The sequence below is a fragment of the Tyto alba genome, unplaced genomic scaffold (genome assembly GCF_018691265.1).
Source record: "Tyto alba isolate M040663 unplaced genomic scaffold, T.alba_DEE_v4.0 Super-Scaffold_14, whole genome shotgun sequence".
Lineage (NCBI taxonomy): Eukaryota > Metazoa > Chordata > Aves > Strigiformes > Tytonidae > Tyto > Tyto alba.
The window spans coordinates 8,129,252-8,139,404 of NW_024881276.1; the positions used below are offsets into that span (position 1 = coordinate 8,129,252).

A 10,153-nucleotide genomic window follows, 5' to 3' on the forward strand; every position below is an offset into this window, starting at 1 on the left:
ACCTGGGGGTAGACAAGGGCAACTGGTTTCTACATATTCCTTTTACCTAATCTGCCCTGAGTACTGCCTAAGTGATAGCTACGTAATATTATAAAGTCCTTGAAAAAAGATGAATGTTAAGTATTGTTAGAGGAAACAAGCAACTGTTGTATTTAGCTTTGGCAGAAACACAAATGCATTTTTAATGTCTTTTTGTTTCATGTAAACTCATTAAGGGAGCTTTTCCTTTTCTGTCTGTTAAAAGTACAGTCTACATTTTGCATCATGGTAACACAAATTCTACAGAAACTTTACAATCGGCGTAACTTTACATTGCTGGAAAATCCTACAGGAGCTGACAGTTCTGTTGCTTTGTGTTGATGGGTGGCTAAGCAATTCAAAACAATATGGCTTTTAAATCTAAAAATGAAACATGCAGTTAACATAAGACAAGGTCAGTGCTTTAAAATATAATGTAACAAAACTATTAACATGTTCCAGATTTTTTTTTTCTTGGGTTTGTGATGTAGTGAGGGACTGCCACCTGGCAGAAGCAGGCTGCAGAAGTCACCATTCTCATTTCACATTCCAGGTGCAGGGGCTGCAGAAAGCTCCCTTTGTTCCTTCCTCAAATGTGAATTAACAGTAGCAGCTTTTATAGCTCTGACACTGAGTGTGAGCCATAACAAGAGAAAACATTAAATGCCAGTGTACTCTGAGGCAAAATTATGGCTTGCGAGAAGATATACATTTTGGAAATATAGACATAATTTCAAAACAATGCACAGAGATTTAAATAAAAAAATCAAAGTGCCTGTAATCTCAGATTTGCCAGATAAAGGGAGAGAAGTTTGCAGATTGGCAAAAAGTGAAGACAAGAGGGGATTAAAAAATAAAACCAACTTCTCTCTAGAAAAATTGTACAGATAACACTTTCTGCATTCCGGCAACTTTTAAGATGCTGAGCTTCTCAATTCAGATGATCACCAGCTCCTATCTCAACCAATTATTCACATTAAAAATGCAAGGCCAAATCTCTTGCTCTGCTCACTGGCACTGCTCTGCTGGCTTCAGTGGCACTGGGCCAACGACACCATCTGAAGATCTAGCTGAGAGGCAGAGTGCAAGTGCATCGGCCTGAGGTTGGCACCACGCTAATGCAGCGACACAACTTCTCTTTCCCTCAGAGCCAGCGCCAAGAAAGAGCACCTCGGCCTGCAGAAGGGGATGTAAGGCAGAGATGGGGAAGCAGTAGCCTCAGCTTTCTTACACTCTTTGTCCACCACCAGAAGTTGTTGGGTGCATACTGTTGTTGTGGACACTGAATGATACTGAAGCACATATGTATGTATGTATGTATGTATGCATGTTTGTATGTATGTGTGGCATACTGAGGTCTATTTATCTCTTCCAAAATAGTTTTCCCACAATTGCCAATGTGCCCTAAAAGAGAGACCAAATTATACAGCAATGCCTTTTTTCTGCTTTCCCCAATCATAACTGAGTTTTAGTAAGTTGTATTATTATGTTGTCCAAGTGTAAAAGGGAAAATATATATATATATATAAAAAAATCATCATATGCCAGAGACTCCACAACTGAGCCCTCCTTTCAGACAGCGCTGCAGGTTCATGTACTCATTGAATCAGGCAATAAGACTTCTGATGCAAAGCAGAAGGAAAGCATCACAGACCTCTTCAAAAAAGACTAAAGTCAATAGCCGTGTCAAATAGACCAAAGGTATAAGTGTGGCTGACAGAGCTAAGGACCGTCCCGGGCCATTGGTTCTCCTCCCTCACCAGGAGCAGACCATGACCACTGCCTATCAGATACTATCAGAGCTTTCAGGAATCTGAAGAGTTACAGAGCTGGTTCATCACAAACTTGATGATGAACTCATCTGAAGCTGGAAGCTAGAAACATCATCCATGACCATAGCTTGTTTGTTGAGTATGGCTCTAATGATCACTTTTTTTTACCACTAGCTGACACCCACCCAGTCCACACCAGTTAGGAGAGTCATCTACAGAGATGGCACTGCTCTGCTGCCTTCACTAATGAACTTCTGTGTGAGTCTAACACAGTATAGTCACGTATTTGCCCAGAGACCAAGGTAACAATGCCAAGAACTCTTTTTTTTTATAAATTTCAGCTTTTTAAGTGGCCCATGTACACTCCTGATTTCTCTTTCTGAGCTTCAAAGCTTTTTGCACTCTTGCCTTCCGTCCCCTCTCCTTCCCTTTCCCATATAATGATTCCATATACTGCCTCAAATATCACTTTGCAGTTACAGAACCATCTCTGACTTTTGTTCCTAGAGCAGATTATATTTCATCATTGAGATTTTTAGAGAAACATTGACAGCATTTTTTAAATTTTGCTTTTCATTTGAACTATGGGTGGCAGTGGATTTCTTCAAATTTTTTTTTTTTTTTTTTTTAATCAGAAGCCAAATAAACAAGTAACAATGCAGAACTCCTACACTGAGAAAAGGGAGAGGGAGAGACAAGGAGAGAAGATGAGCAAAAAATTAGAAGAGTGAATTTACTCTCCACAGTTTGAATCTCTGGCAAATAGTTTTTTGCAATTTTAATTTCAGCCCAATCTGATTCAAATTATATGCTTTTTCATTATATGACTGCCTTGCAATCAAGTGTTTATCGTTGTACCCCTATGTATTTTGTATACATACTGAAGATGAAGCTTTACTCCATGCTTAGCCATTATTGGATTAAGAGCTTTGGGAAGGAAGGGTGAAGATGCTTACACCGAGTGTGTTTTGATGACTCATTTTACACAGAAAAGTTGCCAGATACGCATCATTTCCATTTGCTGGGAAATGCTGTTTCAGTCAACTGAAATTGTTTTTGATCTAGGGTGGGGGTCTTCAACCTATAAGCAAACAGAGACCACACGGTAATTATCCTCATGTTGATGCCAAAGCCAAAAATGCTACTGTTTTAAAAAAAGCAGAACCAAAAGAAGAGAAGCTGTGCAGCTAGAATCTGTTTGCATCTGGAGTATAATGAAAGAGATGGTGAAGACCACAAAATAGATGGGATGAAACAAGAAAAATTAACATATATCTTCTTCGGGTGATCAAAACCAAAGTCGATGGCACTGAAGCACCTGAATATCAGTACTGCCTTAAGTACAGTAACACTAAATAAAACTTTGGAAAAGTAATTTAGCTGGCTGGGAAACTGGAGCGCTTTCTGGTTTGGAAGGAATACATGGATTTTACATAACCTCTGTTCTTCCCACTATCTTAAAGATGAATAGATACTTGTCGGAGATCTGATTTCAAAGAATTTCTGAGGCATTTTTATCACACTACTTTTAAAGAGGTGGAGCTGCTAGTGGTTTTATAATGGAAACATTTGCTATTTACAGGCTTTAATTTAATTGCTTAATTGCTGCTTCAAAATGCAAAGGACTGGAACTTGAGCCAAGAGTCATTTTTCTCAAAGAAAATATTTATTAAAAATAAAAGCAAACTTTCACCGTATCATGCAAGCTGGAAATTGAAGCAGAGATGGTTAGAGAAACCAAGTCAACTGCTGAACCACACTGGAACAAGAAAAGAAGAAGCAGCTTCTTGGAATTTCTCCCCTGCCCCCAACAGCACGTCCTTAATTTTAGTGGCTTTTTAGGAAGAAATCTCAACTGTTTTCTGCCTCTTAAGAAAAGTCCATTAATACAGACTTTGAGTTCCTTAGGGAAAACGTACTTTCTCTTAATGGTTAAGAACAGGTCAGGGAAAGGATTTACAGTGTTCCCAAAGGTACATACATACTTAGTGAAATTCAGAAAGAAATTTAAATGGGTGCTGTGCCTAATTTCTTTTTACTATATTATCTAACTAGGTGCCTTGCCTACCAAAAAATACATACTTAAATACACATGTAAGTTCGGCATGTGATTGCAGTAATATTCTAATGGTCATCGGCTAACAAAAAAATCATATAAAACAGGGTTTCAATGCAGGATAATAATTTCTAAGGCATAAATAGCATTGTCTAAAAAAAGTATCCTCTGTTCAGATTCCCAGTTTGACAGTTTACAGCTGCCTCTACATATTAGAGCTAATAGGAGGAAAAAATAGATGTATAGAAATCAGACATGTTACAGAGATAGAGATATCTTATTTCCCAAGGCTACCTCACTAGATGATCTTTTCTTGGCTTACGTCTCATATGGCACATGCATGTCAACATCCAGCCATAATGAACTTGATTTTGAATTCCTCAAATCCTCAACTGGCATTGAGCTGAAGAATACAGGTGATTCCAAATAGGGGTTGTTCCTTGCTTCTCCTCTTTGGAGAACTTGATTTTCAAAAACTTATGGAGGATTTATCTTCAAGCATGGGAAGCAGAGGTAGTGTGTACACTGATTATTAAAGAAGTATTTAACACACCAGCATAAAGTGTTTTGTTAGTATATTAAGGACTATCCTGTAAATCTTTGCTATAATAGAATCTAGGAATAAACAAATTGACATTTGAAGAGCCTAGGGGGTCATCTAACCCATCCGTTGAATATGCAGGATTAATAACTATCCCTTGGATATTATCCTAAGAACGAGATCAGGAACAGTAAATAATTTATAGTCCATTTGTAGTTGCAAGTCTTTCATTCTTACAGATACATTTGGAACAGGAGCAGAATTTAATAGTGCAAGAAGCACAATAAGAGCAGCGGCAAAAGCTCCTCTTCACTGTTATCTTTGGACACAATTGTGTGTGCCGAGCTCCACATAACTCAGCCAATTCTCAGTCTTGCACATTCAGGAATGAAGTTTAAATTCTCAGTAGACTACTATGAGCTCCCAATGAAGTTGGTGTAAATCCAGAGTAGCTCAAATGATGTCAGTGAATAAAGGTACTCTGAATTTACAGCCGTGAAACTGGGAGTGGATTCTGATCTCATCCACTTAATTCCTTCTGTAAATTACCAGGCCGAATCCTGATGGCATCACATAGGCAAAAACTCCTGTTTGTCATCAGCAGAAATTCTGACTGAGCAAACAGTCCTAGATTGCCCTGTAATCTCTTCTTATTTTCATATCTTAGCCATGCACTCCTAACAACTCCCTGTATCAGCTAGTTGCTCTTTTTGGAGATTGTGGCAACAAGGACTGAGGATGTAGACACTGGAAATTATTAAGGAAATTTTCAGGCTGTGTTTCCACCAAGAGAGCAGAGGTGCTTGATAGGCCAGTGCTTGCCTTGTCACCATCACACAGCACCCCTAAAGAGCTGGAAAATTTTCTGTTTGATATCAGATCTGTCCCCACCTTAGAAGAACTCAGCCTTCATTTCTGTTTCTCTGTTATTCTTCATCTCTCAAAATGTTATCCAGGTGTGCTAGATTACTACTGCTATAGCAGAGCAATGCAAAGATTGGAAACCTAAAATTCGATTTTTCCAACAGAGTTTATCTGCAGCAAGCTGACAGACTACTGAACTCCAGCGTGCAACCTGACCCCCTGGCATCAGTGAGTAACATGGCACCTAACTGCAACCCTCAAAAGCCTTTTCCTCTTAGAAGCAAGCTCTAAATTGCAGTGCATCTGAAATGAAATGAAATAGTAAACTCTTTGGGTTTGTAGTCTGAAGTGCTATTACAATTGTAGGTGCTGCAAAATAGATGCTTTATACAGTAAAATAATTCTTTTCATGAGAGTTTTATGTTAATTTCTTCCACTTCACTGCTATCTACAGGACGATCTCTTTTCATTAATTCTATAACAATAGCCTTATTTCTCCATGTTTTTATTAGATCTAAAAATGGTATAAAATGAAAGATGTTGACAGTTTCACCGTACAGAAAACGGAAAGAAAGACTTGAAATGAATACAAATAATTATATGAAATCTAACTAATTACTATCTGTAAAACATGTAGGTTTGCAACAAGAAAGTAGTGCAGGAAATAGTGAATCATGAAGGGGAGAATAGCTAGATAGAATACCCTGCATGGAGCATTATAACTATCTGAAAAACAAACAAATGAAGGACACTAACAATTTGCCACAGTAATATGTCTTTCTAATGCACTGAAACCTAAGTTTTTCCGAAAGAAACAAAACATTTTTCCTAAAGATGGTCCTGCAACTCTCTTCAGATTCTCGCAGTATGCTTAAATGAATTGACTGGCCGTAACCCAAACCACTGTGACTGGAAATTTAGGGAAACATGGCATAGTCACTCTTTTTCCTTGCCTAAATTGTGATAATCTGGTGTTGAAAAAATGCCTCTCACTGTGTCTTGAAGTCCATTGCTATAATGATAAATGATTACAAAATTGTTGATTGCAACTTCTTGAAAGTTTTGTTTAGTTTTAAATGTCTCTAAACTAAAAGGCAAAAAGAAGTTTTCTACCTACCATCTCATGCACTCAAGCCTTAGACCTGTGGTAAAACAGTTCCAAACCCTTACACAAATGAGCGCTCACGGTGCTGAAGAAGACAGGGCAGACCGGTGAGGCAATTGCACGTGTCAGGGCGCATCCAGACTGTCAGAAGCATGAGGCCTTTGCCAATGGGACTGTCACCAAAATGTTTGGAGTGATGCCATTTCTGCGTAGACATCAGCGATTGCATTAGGTTTGAGTGGTGCTCGCAATTTTGTACCCGGGGGTGGGTTATGGCATGACCGTGGCCATCCCTATTCATTTTCAGCTGTAGCTGAGGACGTAGCATCGTAGCGCTGGCTGCATTTTGCCTGTTCCTCTTGAGCAAGCAAAGCGCCTGCAGCCAGATCTGCCTGCAAAGACCCCCGAAGCATCGCAGTTCATAACGAGGACAAATGCACCCTCGGGAAACCCAGTGATGTTGTTTAAGCATTGCTTAATCAAAAAGAAGCTATTTCTTAGTTTAAAGAGAGTGTTGCTATTTTTTCTTTGCTCTTGAAGCTTTAGTTGGAGATGACTCTGTTCAGCTCTCTCCATCAATTATTCAGTGATACAGAGGCCAAACAAGTCTAGAAGTGACTTGCTGAATTCTTTCTTTGTCTTCCTGCTGAGGAAAACCCTTTTCCAACACAATACATAAAGGATTGCTGTACTAGTTTAGACTGTTTTGCAATGCCAGGCCTAAGCTGGTGTCAACAGCAGATGACAACAGCCATCCCGAAAACCTCTTGTGTTTCCTTTACAAGATCTTCACTTCTGGAAAAAGGTTTAAGATTTGCAATTCAACTAGTGTTACTTAATCTGACTAAGTGACTTAGCTGAAGTCAGAGGTGCTGCATTTACAATTGCTTTTACAGTTGGCTTTTGCAAAGCAGAGATAAAGCAGCTGATGCTTGTCTGAAAGTTTTGGATATTTTTTATTATTTTGCTCATGAATGTAATAATTTTTTATTAACTCTGGATGACAGAAAAGATATAGCTGGCTTTTTAATACTAACGCTAGAAGAATAGACTTTCAGGATTATGGTCTAATTTTATTTCTTGACATCCGTTTTATTTAGGCAATTTTATATATCTAGTCCACGCAGCACCTGCTGTCTTCAGACACACCAGCCATTTATGTCAATTATTTAGGGTTCCCCTTTAGGCACCGAAGAGCAGATCTTCCACTTCAGAATCCCCTTCTGCTCTCATTCAGTTTTTATCAGATTCTTATCTCAAACTCCTACCTCAGCCAGTTGTGCTGGAGAGGTCAAGAAATAAGGAACAGACTGCTTTCTGTGCTGGTGAGATACCCGAAGGAGCTCTAGATGTGGAATTCAGGCACTGGAAATGCATCGTTCCTTTCATTTCATCACATTTTCCTATTTGTTTAATGAAGTATTCAAAATTCAGTTGCACCAGCACACCAACTGACTAGGCCATAGTATAATCATTGTGAAGATCTACATAAACTTGCAACAGAGACTTCTGAAGTCATGTAAGACTATTTTTGACATCTTTGTTCAAAACAAAACTAGGACCATATCTTTTTCCTTTATGGAATTTTTGGCAAAAATTCTTCCAGTTTTAAACTGAAAATTACACAAAACATTTCAAACTTAACAAACCAATGCATATTCATAGCAAATACAATTTAAATGAGAATAGCTTTTGCAAAAGACTCAGATGACACTAGTCGGTTCATTAAGAGCTACATGAATCGAGAATGTTTCCTGCTCTTCTGCCATGATGCCGTCAGCTCCTAACTCTACAAACTAACGGTGTGCTAACTCTGTGGCACCATATCTCTGGATTTGTTTTACATACTCTTCCTGTGGGCTTGTAATTCCGACTTGCAATTTAGGGGACTAGTGCTCACAGTGGCCTCAGTTTCTGGTTTTACTTTAGAGGTCTTTAGTCCTAGCCTCATGCCCGAGGACAACAGCAGCTTATATGCATGCTTTGGGAAACAGATTATTATCCTGAAACAAGGTAATAACACAAAGCATTGCTGTTGTGACTACATGTAATTTAGGAGCTTAATTTCAGTTTTTTTCACAGAGCAGTAAAATATTGCTAATGGCTTCTAAAATAAATCCTAAAAGATATACAGTATTTCCCTAAAATGGCTTCTTTATCACTGTTATTCTACTTGTAGAAAAAAAAAAAAAAAAAAAAAAAGGCTGTAATCTGCATCAGAGAAGTGCTAAGGGCAGATCTGCATTAACTCCCTCTGACTGTTGTGCTCAGCAGGCATGTACAGCTGCTGGTCCTCAACTGGCTCTGGGTTCTTCTAGCATATTTTTGGATGAGCAGGATGCATAACTTTAAAAAGAAAACATTTGCCAGACCACACATCATTTCATTTTTGCAGCCCTTATATTTAATAAACTATTACTTCTTCCACAACACTGTAATATTTTCCACAACACTTCACTTTTCCAAAGCATTGTCCAAACCTCCTCTGGGCTCTGCAGCAGCCAGTACAGAAATTCTCAAATGATTTATTTTCCCAGGCACCTTTAGTTCTCTCATGGATATTAAAAGAGCAAGAGTTTTAAATATACACATATATAAAAAAGAAAATATTTTTTTGCAATTACAGAAAGGTCCTACTATTTGTATTTCTTTCTTACCATCTTTATTTTAGTATGGAGTTAACTTAATATCCACCATCTTTATTTTAGTATGGAGTTAACCTAATATCCTGTGTGTTTCTTTGTGCAAGAATGTATCCTGTTTTGTCTTTGATTTCCTACTTAATCCATGCTAAAACTAGTGGGTTTTTAAACAAAGATGATGCAAAAAACATCAATTTGTTTGTGCTTCTTGGAAGATTTGCCCATCAAAGAATGACCACATTGTGCTGTTGTTCTACTCTGTGAGTATAAGGTACAGAAGGCAAAATGGAAATACAAATGGTGAAAGTACTCTGCTGTGGCAGCTATTTGGACTGTAAAATTTGATTTTAAATATTTTCATAACTATTTATAGGCATGAGAAGTTCTTGTTTTCAACAAAAAATTTAAAATAACTTTAATAAGAAAAAACCTAAAACCAATGTCAAGTATGGCACTTCAAAGTAAACTTTTTTATAATTTTAATGTCCAGAATTAGACAGATCAATATTTTTTTTTAATTTTCCATTTCCAGCGTTTATAAAAATCTGTATCCACCATTCATTTCAGCTATGTCTGAAATTTTTCAAGACTGTGTGAGGAAGCTCCACGTAAGTGTGGAGGAAACTGCCAACCTTTTGTCACCAAAGTCTGAATTCTCTTACTTGGGAATGTCACGTAGTCTAACAAGTTGCTTCCTTTGGGATGCCTATGTCTGATAAAGATAATATAGTACTTCCTCTCAAAAAAGATGTAAAGTGGAACACCTGAAGTTTTGGTCGGGTAGCTTCTCCACATCATGGTATGAGATCAGCCCCTTTGTGTGAGTTCAGCAAGGCATCGCAAGCCAGGACATGAGATGTAGTTCCACCATGCTAGACTAGGGGAATACACTGACTGCAGTGCTCAGACACTGGCCACAGTCCATACATTTGTCAGTATTATCGCAAAGAATTATTTTGGACATTTTTAAGGCCAAAAGATCATCCCATAGAAAGATCACTCTCCCCATAGATTCTTACCATAGGCTCATAATCATTAGCTAAGCTAGGATATATTGTAAAGAAAACTGTACATCCAAATTGTATGATTAGAAATTTCAAGTTCTGAAGACACAACTACACTTTATTAAGTATTTTCAGTGGTTAATTAATCTCA

At 38.0% G+C, this 10,153-nt stretch overlaps 1 long non-coding RNA gene across 2 annotated transcripts in view; it reads left to right on the forward strand.

Annotated features, from left to right (window-relative positions):
* Positions 1-7,242, forward strand: part of LOC116960159 — a 34,562-nt gene extending 27,320 nt beyond the window's left edge. For both annotated transcript variants that reach the window (XR_004406233.2, XR_004406232.2), the window contains exons 4-5: positions 1,167-1,278; positions 5,416-7,242. This is a non-coding gene — a long non-coding RNA (uncharacterized LOC116960159). The remainder of the gene's footprint in view (positions 1-1,166; positions 1,279-5,415) is intronic.
* Positions 7,243-10,153: the final 2,911 nt, after the last annotated feature.